The 14,349-nt window shown below is 36.2% G+C and overlaps 1 pseudogene; it reads left to right on the forward strand.

Moving 5' to 3' along the window:
• Nucleotides 1–12,650: 12,650 nt before the first annotated feature.
• On the forward strand, nt 12,651–13,749 carry LOC136388963 (obg-like ATPase 1 pseudogene; annotated as a pseudogene).
• Nucleotides 13,750–14,349: the final 600 nt, after the last annotated feature.

The following is a 14,349-nucleotide window of genomic DNA, read 5'->3' on the forward strand; positions in this document are numbered from 1 at the left end:
GACCCATTGCCAGAACCTGATATAGATATCTGAGTCAATGGTCAGTGTCAACTCCACAAAGAAATGCCATGAATTTCCAACATATTATATAATCCAACCTTTCTGAAACTACTGATGCTGTTTTGAAAGTGACAAGTAATCGCAGTGCATGCTGCGGTCCCGGGCTTGTCACGATTGTGGGCCAGAAGAGAGACACTGGATGTAGGACCAAGTCAAACAAGACCTGAATACAGAGTTACCATCCTCCATGAGGAGGGGCTCAAGGACCTTGGGCTGGAGGACAACACTTCTTGGGGATGCTAACTGTATCCATCTCACATCTTATTATTCAGTCCTTTGGCATTTACTTTGTGCTATAGAGCATAAAAAGATGAATGAAATATGATCTCTGTGGAGGTGATGGAAAGCAGTTAAGGACACAGGCTTTGGTTCAGTCCTAGTTTCCTCCACTTTAAGCCTCTTTGCTTTTTTGTGTGTGTGACAGAGACAGAGAGAGGGACAGATAGGAACAGATAGACAGGAAAGGAGAGATATGAGAGCATCAATTCTTTGTTGTGACTCCTTAGTTGTTCATTGATTGCTTTCTCATTTGTGCCTTGACCAGGGGGCTACAGCAGACAGAGTGACCCCTTGCTCGAGCCAGTGCCCTTGGGCTTAAGCTGGTGAGCCTTGCTCAAACCAGATGAGCCTTGGGGTCTCAAACCTGGGACCTCTGTGTCCCAGCCTGATGCTCTATCCACTGTGCCATTGCCTGGTCAGGCAAACCTCTTTCCCCTTGAGTCATAGTTTCTTCTTCTGTAAAATGGTGCCAATTAATACCTACCCTGTAGAGTTGATGTAAGGATGATATACAGATAATGCATATAAAGCATTTTGCACTGGCTCAGTGCTTAGCAGTCTCTTAATAAGAGAATCTTTTTGGTGTTATTACCATTCCTACCAGTGTATTAATAAATGTATTTGTATTTATTGGTGTGAAAAGGCGAGTGTATAGAACTAATGAGGTGTCAAGATATAGCAGAAACATATACACAAAAACTACATACACCATATAGACAATTCTATTGTGAATATGTTGATTTTGATCTACTGTATAGTGATTCAACTGTTCAGCAGGTAAAATGAAAATTATTTGAAAAATCAAATTCTTACACTTAAGCTCTAATAAATCATATGTCTATATTAAATATAATAAGAAATTATGATTTTATATACCACCGTTCTCCACTTCTTATCTGCGCTCTCCCTGCAATCTATCCTCGCTGGCTCATGGGGAGGCAATATGAACATTGTGATTGACAATATGGACTTTCCAGTCAGGAAGAATGAAGTTGAAACACAAGCAATTGCTAAATGTCCTGGATTTTTTTATTTTCTCATTGAAAACAGGATATTCTAATTCAGTGTTTTTGGAATTTGGTTAAGAAAATACCTCAAGTCCTACTATGTACAAAGTAATTAATAAATGGTTTTTTAATTACTGAAAATTTCTGTTGCAATTCTAACGAATGGCAACATTTTACCCTTTTGGTTGGCCTATTAAATAATGTTCTCAAACATCTTGAAAGTACAGCTACTATCAATATGCAGTTTATAAACAATTACGGTATTTCCTATTTGGGCATTGGTTAGATCAGCATTTCTCAAAACATAGATCAGTGGTACCTGGGGTCCCTAGACTCTTTTAAGATGATCCCCAAGACACTTTCATGAAATCTGGAAGATCAAATTCTCTTCTAAGAATACTATGACATCATTTGTCCCTCTTACTCTCAATCCCCTGTGAGTTTTCTCGAGGCTACTCAATGTGTTACAAAACATAAGATTGAAAGGAGAAGCAGATATGGGAAATCAGCTATCTTCCTTTAACCCAGACTTTAGAGACATTTGCAAAAACATGAAAAATGTTACTATTCTCACTACATATTTTTATTTTGGAAATATAGTTATTTTTTAATGAAAATTTTATATTAACATGTAATTAGTTTATTATTGACATTTTAAAATAAATAAAATACTTAAAAATTTTTCAGTTTTAATTTCTTTTTTTATTCATTTATTTTAGAAGTGGAGGGAGAGAGAGAGAGAGAGAGAAGAGGGGAGGAGCAGGAAGCATCAACTCCCGTATGTGCCTTAACAAGGCAAGCCTAGGGATTTGAACTGGTGACCTCAGCATTCCAGGCCAATGCTTTATCCACTGTGCCACCACAGGTCTAGCTAGTTTTAATTTCTGATATGATAAGTGTTGATAGACATCACTCAAATAATCAAAGGTCTTTGACATCTTAGTAATTTTTAAGAATATAAGGATTCCTAAGTCCAAAAAGTGTGAAAATCATTGAATCAACATTATGGCTCGTGCAGTATGAAGTTAAAATATCACAAAAATATGTTTGTTGATAGGACAAATATTCATGATATATCAAGTGACAGTAGCAGTTTTCAAAATGGCATGCTACGTTATCCTGTTCTTGCTTTAAAATGTGTATGCATATGAATAACAGGTTATTTTAAGCATTTATGTTTTTTAGCTTGCCTACTTTATTTTTTCTGCATAATAGGCCATGGATTGCTTTAGTAACAAGAAAAATAACTTGATTTTAAAAACATTCAATTTACTGAAGTATTCCTGGTTGCCTTACAGCAAACAGACTCATGATTGTGAAGATATTTATTTCTTCCTATATCTGAATACAATAAAAAAAGGATATAAAAACAGTACAAGTAAAATTCTAATAAATTCTACTACATATTTTTATATTTTTGGGATGACAGATTTGAAACATTTTGAAATTACAGATAAGCTTGTTCACCTGAAATAACCTTGAAACTTGACAAAGTGTTTAAAAATGGACTGAACCAAATTTTCATGTTCTGAAAATACACAGTGCTATGAAGGTAGAACAAGTTGTTCATGGATTAATCTCATGTCCTGTTCTGGAGATTTGTTTATTTTATGCTCAATTCTACAAAATGGTAACTTGTATCATTTAGAACAGTATCATCCTTTATCAACAGGATGAGATTGTGTGTTCCTTCAGAGCAGGGAAAAGATCTTAAGATTCTTTTAAAAAATTATAGTACCTGAAAGAGAATTCAATATACAGAAGGCACTAAATAAACACCAGAAATGTTTATGTTGCACCTGTCTTTCAGAGGTAATATCCCATTCATTTATTCTCATTCCACGTTAAAACCTTTAAAGGTCTAGATATTTATATATACGTAATTCTAGAAGGAGATGGATAATTTTTAATATAGAAATGTTTAGTTATTCCTGCACTTAAAAAAATAAGCTCCAATTCTACACTCATATATAGATGTTTATTACCTAAAAACAAAATAAAACTTTCTCTCTTATTAAGTAGCTAACAGACTTTACAGTCTGTGGTGTTAATTGTTTTATTTTTGATCATTAGTCAGAAGTCTACTGGGCTATACCTCGTACAGGAAAAGCCCCTGCTTCAATAAAGACAGTGCAGAGAGATGAGAGGCGAGTCCACTTTCCAAATATGAGGTTTCTTTTTGTACTAGCAAAATTTGGTGATGGCTTGTTATGGGGAGGAAGGAGAAATTGGGTGAAACAAACATTTCTAGCTTGAGGAACAGGAGATTGGAAAGGCCATCAATAGAGTCAATTGCAGAAGGAACAGATTGAATTGTGACAGGGAAGTAGATAGAATGGACTCAGGTGAGTGCACATTGAGAGTGAGTCCATTCTGGGACTTTGTGGTATTTGAGTACTTAGAGTTTCCTCACTATTAATGGATATTATCCTTCAGTAATGGATACTTTCCTCCCTACTGCTTCCTGAGGGTGGGAGACATTTCCGACCCTAGCTTCCCTTGATTTTATTTATGTGTCTTGAGTGTCTACTTTCTCTATCTTCCAAGACCTATTAGAAAGGTCCCAAATTACCTCCAGCTTCATCCTATGACAATTGTTTGGAAATCAAATTAGACTATCTGTTTGTCCAACTTAGAATGTGATCTGGGTGTCCTCTGTTTCCTTCTATATTCAAAAGTTTTACCTTATGGTTAGATTATAAACACCTTGAAGGCAGGAAAAGTGTCTCTTTTTACGATTGCTATGAAAGTCTTGAAAGCAAATGTACCCGTTTCCAAATCAGGGGAGTGCTACAATACTACAACACCTTCAGAACTTGAAATTCTGGGAAATGAACTTTGTCTTATAATAAGCGGAACCCCAAGTAAGACTTGGAATAATCTGTTTTATGGCTGTTGCCCTGGCCTTAATTAGCTGTGGAAATCACTTAATGATTCCTCAATTAAGTGAATGAGGCCTCAATTCTTCAGGCCTCAATTCACTCCATTATAAAATTAAGGGGAAAGATAATCATGTAAAGCAAGATGATGCTAATAATTACCATGAGTAATATGCATCAATTGTATACTACATGGTTTGCACTGTGATAAACATGTACATTATTTTTTAGCAATCCTTTGAGTTGGTTACTGTTTTCACTCTCTCTTTACAGGTGAGAAAAATAAAGTTTATTGAGTTTAATGGATGTGCCACGAAAGCTAGTAAGTGTTGCATCTGAAATTAAATCTGATTCTAAGAAATTCCCAAGTCTTTGCCCTTATTCACTAAACCACTACTCCTCAAGGTCTCTACAACTTCTTTCTAGACTTTTTATATTTAAAACAACAACAAAAAATTACATTAAACAGAAACATGGTGATCTCTTCCTCCTTTGCCAAAATCAAGCTAGACTGATGGAAAGCCAGCAAATCTTTAAAACCTTGAACAGAGCCAATACTTGATTTTAGTACATGTACAGAATGTAGTCCTGCACCTGGATGATGGGCACTGCCCACACCCACAATGTTAGCACTGAAGGAAAGCCCGGAATTGCAGGGATGTTTATCAAACTTTGTAAGGTGGTGAGCTGTGAGAGTCTCCACCTCCAGTTAGAGCTCATAATTCATGTAGCATAAAGTGCTGTGGACATGACACAAATGTCACAGCACTGCTCTGGCTTTGGTGGGTGCGTTAGTGACTGAGAGCTGTTGCCTTGGCAACATCCATAAAGGGAGTTTAAGTATTAGTTGTAGTTGGATGTTGGTTAATGATAACTACTACTACAGAAGTGTATAACCTCCAGGCCAAAATAGTAAGTTTAAAAAACCACTGTACCCAGCCCCCAAACTTAATTCAAGTCCCTGAGCACCTTCTAAGGACTCATCACAGTGCTGGGTATTGGTGACTTGCAGCTGAACAACTGTGCCCTTAGGAGTTGTGGTTGGGAGGCAGAGAGACAAATCAGAAGTACAGAACAGGCTGAATCAAAAATAATTTCAAACAGAAGTTAATTTTATGGATGCAGGTCCCTAAATAGAGGAACTTCTGGTAACCCATCACTGAACTAGACAGTAATCCAGCACGTGATCTTTATGCTTTTGCCTAAAAGAGAGGCTGGTAGACAGACAGCAAAGTCCATCAAACCAGACTTTCCTTCAGAGGGGATCCTCTGGAGTCTTATGAGCATCTGTTGAAGGGTTCCTAGTAAGGACCATGTATTTTCAGAAATTAGCTCACAAACATTTGTGAGGAGATTTCTGACATAAGGAGACCGTAGAAATGTACCATTTTATTAGAGTAGGCTAAGGTAATTACAGGTAGACCTGAGAACTCTGCACTGCAAATTAGTTAAGGACACAGATTAATGGAGGTTCTCCCATCTTTTGTATGTCGTTTTCAACATTGCCTGCGCATGGACACCTGGCCAAGTTAAGGGGACTCAGCACGGAGGATCTTATGTACCACTTCTGAACTAGTCTGATCAGAGGTGGTACAAATCAACTCTGGTCACATTTAGTCACATTTAGTCGCTGCCACTAAGTGGCTTAGAGAAACTGGGAAAGGCAAGTTACCTGTGATCCCAGGAAGAAGAGGAAATGGTTTGGTAAAGAGCTAACAGTTTCTGCCACAACCAAGGATAGGGATTGAAGGACTAAGCCAGAGAGGCCTTTTGGACACCCAGTTGAGAAGAGCAAAAAGTTAGAGGGAAGAAAACAAGGTGATAACATCTAATGAAACAGTTTTAGTCCTCCTCTACCTCTCCTGCAGAATAAGGCTGAGTCACAAAATGAAATACCTCCAGATTTTGCAAGTAGACTTTGCAAACTGAAGTCTGTAGGAAATCTATGTGTCTCTATGCAATTTATGCCTTTAATGTACACTATGAATATTATATAGTATGTTCTGATTATTATACTTCTCATTGTAACATCATATTCACATGTCATAATTATAGATATTTCCAGATGTGTTGAGCACCTGAGTTATTTCACCAAAATTTACATAGATGGAGATGCCACATTGTGTTTAAAAAACTTAGATTCACAGAAAAATTGAGAAAATAGTAGCATTCTCATATACCCAAACTCAATTACCCTTATTATTCAAATCTTATATTAATATGGTGAATTGGTTATTATTAATGAATCAGTATTGATACATTGAAATCTGTATTTTATTTGGATTTCCTTAGTTTTAACTAATGTCTTTTTTTTTTGGCTCCCAGCTAGGATGCTACAACACATTTAGTAATCATGTTTCCTTAGGTTCCTCTGGGATATGATAGCTTCTCAGATTTTCCTGGTTTTTTGATGATCATAACAATTTTGAGTAGTACTGGTCAAGTATTTTATAAAATGCCCCTCAATTTGGATTTCTCTTATATATATATTTTTCATGATTAGACTGAGGTATTATGTTTTTGGGAGGAAGACCACCAAATTTCCTGTATGCCAAATGATGAAACATCAAAAAATGAACCCCAAAAAAACAATTCCTTTTACAATTGCAACAACAACAACAATAAATAAAATACCTAGGAATAAACCTATATGCTAAAAACTACAAAATATTATTAGAAGAAACTAAAAATGACACAATAAAATGGAAAAATATTCTATGTTCATGGATTGGAAGGATCAACATAGTTAAAATGGTAGTGGTAATGTATCATATCACATCAAGGGTCCATGCTATCAGCATGATTTATCGCTATTGATCACCTGGCTAAAGTGGTATTTATATGTTTTCTCCATTCTAAAGTTTCTCTTCCCCCCCTCTTTTCATACTCTGTTCTTTGGAAGAAACATTATGTCCAGCCCACTCTTTAGGAGTAAGGAGCGGTGCTCCACATCCTTGAAGGCAGAGTATCTACCTAAATTATTTGAAGTTCTTCTGCATGGAAGATTTACCCTGCATTTGTAAAAGGAGCCCAAATGCAAAAAGGCCAAGTTAATGCTGTTCAATAATGAAAATTTTAAATGCATGAAGATGTCTTACATTTCTTTTTATTTACCTTACCTAACTCTTAATAATCATAATAATAACAATAATGCCTAATACATATTGAGTTGTCAACCAAATTGAGTCTTCTTAACAAAACTGTTAAGTAGCTACTACTAATACAAGAATTTTGCAGATGAAGAAACTGAGGCTTAGAAAGGTCAGATGATGAGCAGTTAATAGAAATCAAATTTTATAAATATAAAAGTTAGTAGGCTCCCATTGTGCTTAGAATAATTCAACCTCCTAAACTTGGCCTGCAGGCCCTCTATAATATGGCTAGGCTTATTTATCTTATTTCTTCCCCTAATTCACTATGTTCCAGTCTCAGTGGCCTTCTTTCTGTTTTGAACCCCAAGTTAATCTTGCCTGAGACACCCTGAACTTTCTGTTCCCTTGGCTCTGAATCCTTGAATGTCTAGGTTATTTTGTGTCAATCATGTTGCTGATCAAAGCTCAACTGTTAAATGTGGCTTTCTCTGACCATCTTATTTAAATTAGCTCTCTCCTCCCAAGAATCATTCTCTATCAATTTTCCATGTATCATTTTTTTCATAGCAGTTGTCACTCTTTGGAATTATTTTGGTAATGCATCTCATTTGCTGTCTCCCCATTTAGGTTGTCAACTGCATGAGAATGATGTCCACATCTGTTTTGTTCACTGCTGTGTTTCTAGAACCTAGAACAATACTAGAGGATGCTTAGTAAGTATTGCTGAATGAATAAAAGAGTAACTTGACCAAGCTATAAGATTAACAACTATTGAAGCTACACTTCAAACTCAGTTCTTTCCGATATAAAACATATGTCAAAACAATTTGCTATAAAGTCTAATAGCCATTCACTAAACACTGTTGATTTTCCCAGCAGCAAAGGAAAAAAGAGAAAGGACTCATATAAACAAAATCTAAAATGAAAGAAGAGAAATACCAAAGGCATCATAGATATACAAAGGATCACAGTAGAATGCTATGAAAGATTGTATGCCACCAAATTCAACAACCTAGAAGAAATGGATAAATTCCTAGAACTAGACAATCTTCCTAGACTGAGTCACAAAGAAGTGGAAAACCTAAAGAGACCCGTAAGCAGGGAGGACATAGAAACAACTATCAAAAACCTCCCGCAAAATAAAAGTCCAGGACCAGATGGTTATACTAGTGAATTCTACCAAATATTCAAAGATTTGCTACCTATCTTTCTCAAAATATTCAAAGAAATAGAAGAGAAAGCAATGCTCCTTAACACATTTTATGAGGCCAACGTAATCCTCATACCAAAACTTGGTAAGGACAACACAAAAAAATAAAACTACAGACCAATATCTCTAATGAATACATATGCAAAAATCCTAAACAAATTACTAGCAAATCTAATACAACAACACATTAAAACAATAATACATCATTAGCAAGTGAGATTCACTCCAGGAGCACAAGGATGGTTCAACATACGTAAATTGATCAACATAAAACACCACATCAACAAAACAAAAACAAAAATTATATGATCCTTTCAATGGATGAAGAAAAGACATTTGATAAGATACAACATCCCTTTATATTTAAAACACTCAATAAAATGGGTATAGAAGAAAAGTACCTCAATATAATAAAGGCCATATATGATAAATCATCAGCTAATATCATACTAAATGGTGAAAAAAATGAAGGTTTCTTATCTGAAGGAACAAGACAAAGCTGCCCATTCTCTCCGGTCTTATTCAACATAGTTCTGGAAGTTATAGCCAGAGCAATCATCAAGAGAAAGAAATAAAATGCATCTATATTGGAAAAGAAGAAGTACGGGTATCAGTTTTTGCAGATGACATGATCCTGTATATAAAAAACCCCAAAGACTCCACCAAAAAACTATTAGGAACAGTAAACCAATACAGTGAAATCACAGGATATAGAATCAATAAAGAAAAGTCTATTGCTTTCCTCTACGCCAAATGATGAAACATCAAAAAACAAACCCCCAAAAAACAATTCCTTTTACAATTGCAACAACAACAACAACAATAAATAAAATACCTAGGAATAAACCTATATGCTAAAAACTACAAAATATTATTAGAAGAAACTAAAAATGACACAATAAAATGGAAAAATATTCTATGTTCATGGATTGGAAGGATCAACATAGTTAAAATGGCCATAATACTTAAAGCAATATACAAATTTAATGCAATTCTCATCAAAATTCCAATGTCAGTCTTCTAAAGAAATAGAAGAAAAAATCACCAGGTTTGTAATGAATCATAAAAAACACTGAATAGCCAAAGCAATTCTGAGATAAAAGAATGAAGCAGTATCACACTACCTGACTTCAAATTATACTACAGAGCCATGATAATCAAAACAGCATGATATTGGCAGAAATAGACATAGAGACCAATGGAACAGAATCAAGAGCCCAGAAAAAACCTCACATATATCTAGAAAAATAATATTTGACAAAGGAGCCAAAAACATAATGGAGAAAAGAAAGCCTCTTCAATAAATGATGCTGGAAAAATTGGAAAGACCACATACAAAAGAATGAAACTTGACTACAGTTTGTCCCCCTGCACAAAAGTTAATTCAAAATGTATCAAAGACCTAAATAAAGATCTGAAACAATACATAGAAGAAAACATAGGTACTAAACTCATGGACCTTGGCTGTAGAAAACAATTTATGAATTTGACCCCAAAGGCAAGGGAGGTAAAGGCAACAATAAATAAATGGGACTATATCAAAATAAAAAGCTTCTGCACAGCAAAAGAAACTGACAACAAAACAAATAGGCCAACCAAATGGGAGATGATATTGCAAACAACAGCCTCGATAGGGGGGTTAATATCCAAAACATATGAAAAACTCACAAAACACAGCAACAAACAAGCAAAGAATCCAAATAAAAAATGGGGATAGGGCCTGAACAGACACTTCTCCCAAGAAAACATATAAATGGCCAACAGATATATGAAAAAATGCTCATCTTTGCTAGCTATTAAAGAAATGCAAATCAAAACTACAATGAGATATAACCTCAAACCTATTAGGTTGGTTATAAACAACAAGACAGGTAATAACAAGTGTTGAGAGGCTGTGGAGAAAAAGGAACTTTCATTCACTGCTAATGGGAATGTAAAGTAGTACAACCATTATAGAAGATAGTATTGTGGTTTCTCAAAAAATTAAGAATAGAACTACCATATAACCCAGCCAATCTCTCTACTGGGTATCTACTCCCCAAACTCAAAAACATTATTACATAAAGACGCATGCACCCCCATGTTCATCGCAGTATTATTCACTGTGGCCAAGAATTGGAAACAACCAAAGTGTCCTGTAATAGATGACTGGATAAAGAAGATGTAGTACATATATACAAGGGAATACTTCTCAGCAATAAAAATGATGACATAGTGACATTTACGACAACATGAATGGACATTGAGAAGATTATACTAACTGAAATAAGTAAATCAGAAAAAGCTAAGAACTGTATGATTTCACACATAGGTGGGATATAAAATTGAGACTCATGGACATAGACAAAGTGAAGTAGTTACCAGGGGGAGGGCGATGTGGAGGCAGGGGGTGGGGGAAGGGAATAAAGAGGCACAAATATATTGTGATGGAAAATGAGTTGACTTTGTGTGATGGGTACACAACATAATCAATAGTTCAAATGCTATAGATATGTTTACCTGAAATCTATGTACTCTTATCAATCATTGTCACCCCTTTAAATATAATATTTAAAATATAATTAAAAAAGAAAAATTCAATGAAAATAAACAAAGCAACCCCCCCCCCAAACCAAAGTAGAAATAGGATATGTGGCAGAACATCTACAATTGATAAAAGCTACAGAAATTGTCAAGAAGAAGGAAGACTATCCCCACATCAGATTTATGACTAGAATCCACCATTTCACCTAATGGTAACCCCTAGCCTCATTATACACTCATCTTAATACATCAGCATGCTAAACCACACACCTACCACCATGGTCAAAAATTGAAAACCTATATAAGGAAACAATGTGTCCATCAGTGCTCCTCTGAGAAATCTCCACCCTCTTCTCCAGGAAAAATCCTGAATATTTCTCCTGTTAATGAATACTCTATCCCCTGATTAAATGAACTCCAGTAAATGAAGCAAATTCCATTAAAAAGGGACTTCTCTCTCTGTGACGTAGCTTATTCTTTTCATTGCTTCACTCATAAACTCCCTTTTACCTTAAACTCTATGCTGGCTGGTATTTGAATTCTTTCCTTTGCAAAGCCAAGAACTCACATTGGGTTGCTGATGCTTAGGTCCCAGAATCCTGGAAAGCCTGCATCAATACCACCTCAAAATCACCACGAAAATGTGCTTCTTTCACTGCCAGTATTTCAGCAGGGCTTATTTCCTACCCAAGACAATGTTGGGAACCCTATATTCAACCCTCAGAACAGACCAAAACCATGCGTGGTAAGCGCTAAACGCAGTGGAGCCAAGGAGAGAAAGGAAGTCACAGGTGGGTAGTAATTGTGCTAAACTATTTGCTTTTCTAGAACCAATGGGACCAGAAAAAAGAGAGGTGCACTTCACAGGAGAGACAGCGGGGCAAGTGTCTTTTTGAAAGCAGAGAGATTCTCTCTCACATCAGTAGGAGTAAAAGCATATTCTTGGAGAGAAATAATGAGCTATACAAAACATAGAACATCCTATGCAAATGCTTGTACTTAAGACTGGCTGACTAAACACTGAAGGTACACAAATTATAGCCATTAAAACAAGAAGGTATAGAAACATAGACAATGGATGTCTTTATAGTAAATATATTTCAAAAAGGTTATTCTTTTTTCTTTTCATTTTTTTTGGGGGGGGCAGTGAAGTTCCTTAGAACTATTAGGAAGATGTTTACAATATGACACTATGACACCAGTTCTTAAAATTAAACTTTAACCCATATAGCTGTTCTCAGGATTATGTAATAACTACCTTTTACTAAACCTCAGCAGGGAGGAAAGCAAGATGAGATGGTGGACACTGTATCTCTCATAGAACAAACTTGTATCTGAATGAGGTGGTATCTGAGATTGAAGGACAAAGAGAAGTTAGATTAAAACATCAGGTGGTGGCAGGGCATGAATCATGACCTGCAGGGTCAGGTGCGGCCAGGAGCCTCACCTGCCCCCTGAGCCTAAGATGCCATCATGCATGAAGCTTGGAGGAGGGGCCGGACCTGCATTCTCACTCCCCCCCGGCCCCACCCCTGCTCGTGGGAGTCAACTGCTTCTGCCACTGGCCATCATCTGGGTGTCATCAATGGCCCTGAGGATGATGACCCCCAAAAAGGAAAGTGGTAAAATTAAACCACCCCTGGTCATTGGAAGATTTGAAACCTCCTTGAGAATTGGTATTATTGGATTGGGAATTAATCAATAGTCAGGCTTCAGCAAAAACTTTCCATTCTGCGCTATTGATCCTAATGATAGCAGAGCACCTTTACCAGATGCTAGATTTTCTTTGCCAGTACCACAAACCAGCAGGTGAAATTCCTGCCCTTCTAAATGTAATGGACATTACTGGTCTTGTAAAAGGAGCTCCCAGTGGACAAGACCTGGGAAATGCCTTTCTGTCTCATGTTGGTGCCTGTGATGGAGTCTTTCACCCAACACGTGCCTTTGAAGATCATGATATCACACATATTGAAGTGTAGATTCTATTGAAGTTACAAAAATAATACACAAAGAGCTTCAGCTTAATGATGAGGAAATAATTATAGATAAACTAGAAAAAGTGGCTGTGAGAGGAGGAAATAAAAAACTAAAACTCCTATCCTGGGTTATAGATCAAAAGAAATATGTTTGTTTCTATCATGATTGGAATGACAAGAGATTGAGTGCTGAATATACACTTTTTTCTGACTTCAAAACAAATGGTTTACTTGGTTAATCTTTCTGAAAATAAACAAACAAACAAAAGGACTATATTATATAGAAAGAAAAACAAATGGTTGACAAAAATTAAAGAGTGAGTGGACAGGTATGGTCCAGATCATTCCTTTTAGTGGGCCTTGGAGCTCAAGTTACAAGAATTGAGTACTGAGGATTGACAGAGGTATCTGAAAGTGAACTTGAGAAAGTACTTTGCCAAAGACCATTCAGACTGGGTTTGCAGCACTCACGCTCAGATGAAGTACGTGCCTGGACTCAGGAAAGGGATGCAGGCTTCTCAAGCTTCAGGAGAGATTCACACAGATTTTGAAAAAGGATTCATTATGGCCAAAGCGATGAAATATGAAGCTTTTAAATAGGAAGGTTCGGAAAGTGCAGTCAAGCCTGCTGGAAAGTATAGAGAGCAAGGCAGAAATTATATTGCTAAAGACGGAGATGGTATCTTCAAATTTAATACACTGCAACAACCAAAGAAGAAATGAATTTTAGTTATCACGCAGATAAATGTACAATTTCAAACAGACATATGTTTTTGTTTTTTTTTTTAATTAAAATTTCTGAAACCTAAAAAAAAAAAAAAAAAAAAAAAAAATTCTGAAACCTGAAGTGACAAAGTTGGGGTAACGGAAACCTACAAACAGAATTACTTTTATTTGTTTTAAAATTAAAATACTGTGTACTTCCAATGAAATGCAAGTTCACTAATGTGAAGAGCTTTGCTTTTCTCGTGATTAAGACCCCACTCCAAACATAGAAGCTTTATTAGGAACCATATTATCCTCATGATACTTCATTAATCTCTATCATGTATGTCAAGCCTGACACCTTGGACAGGGAGGACAATGTGGATTGCTCGTTTTTGAATCTATATGTATATATAAAAATGCATGTTTTATAGCACTCCAAATGCCTACACTCAAAAAAATATTTTAGAAATAAATTTAAAAAAATCAGGTGGTGGTGGGACTAGAGGCAGAAGAAGATGCTCTAGTCCAGTGGTTCTCAACCTGTGGGTCGCGACCCCGGCGGGGATCGAACGACCAAAACACAGGGGTCGCCTAAAGCCATCGGAAATACATATT

The sequence above is a fragment of the Saccopteryx leptura genome, chromosome 1, assembly GCF_036850995.1.
Source record: "Saccopteryx leptura isolate mSacLep1 chromosome 1, mSacLep1_pri_phased_curated, whole genome shotgun sequence".
NCBI classification, from domain to species: Eukaryota; Metazoa; Chordata; class Mammalia; order Chiroptera; family Emballonuridae; genus Saccopteryx; species Saccopteryx leptura.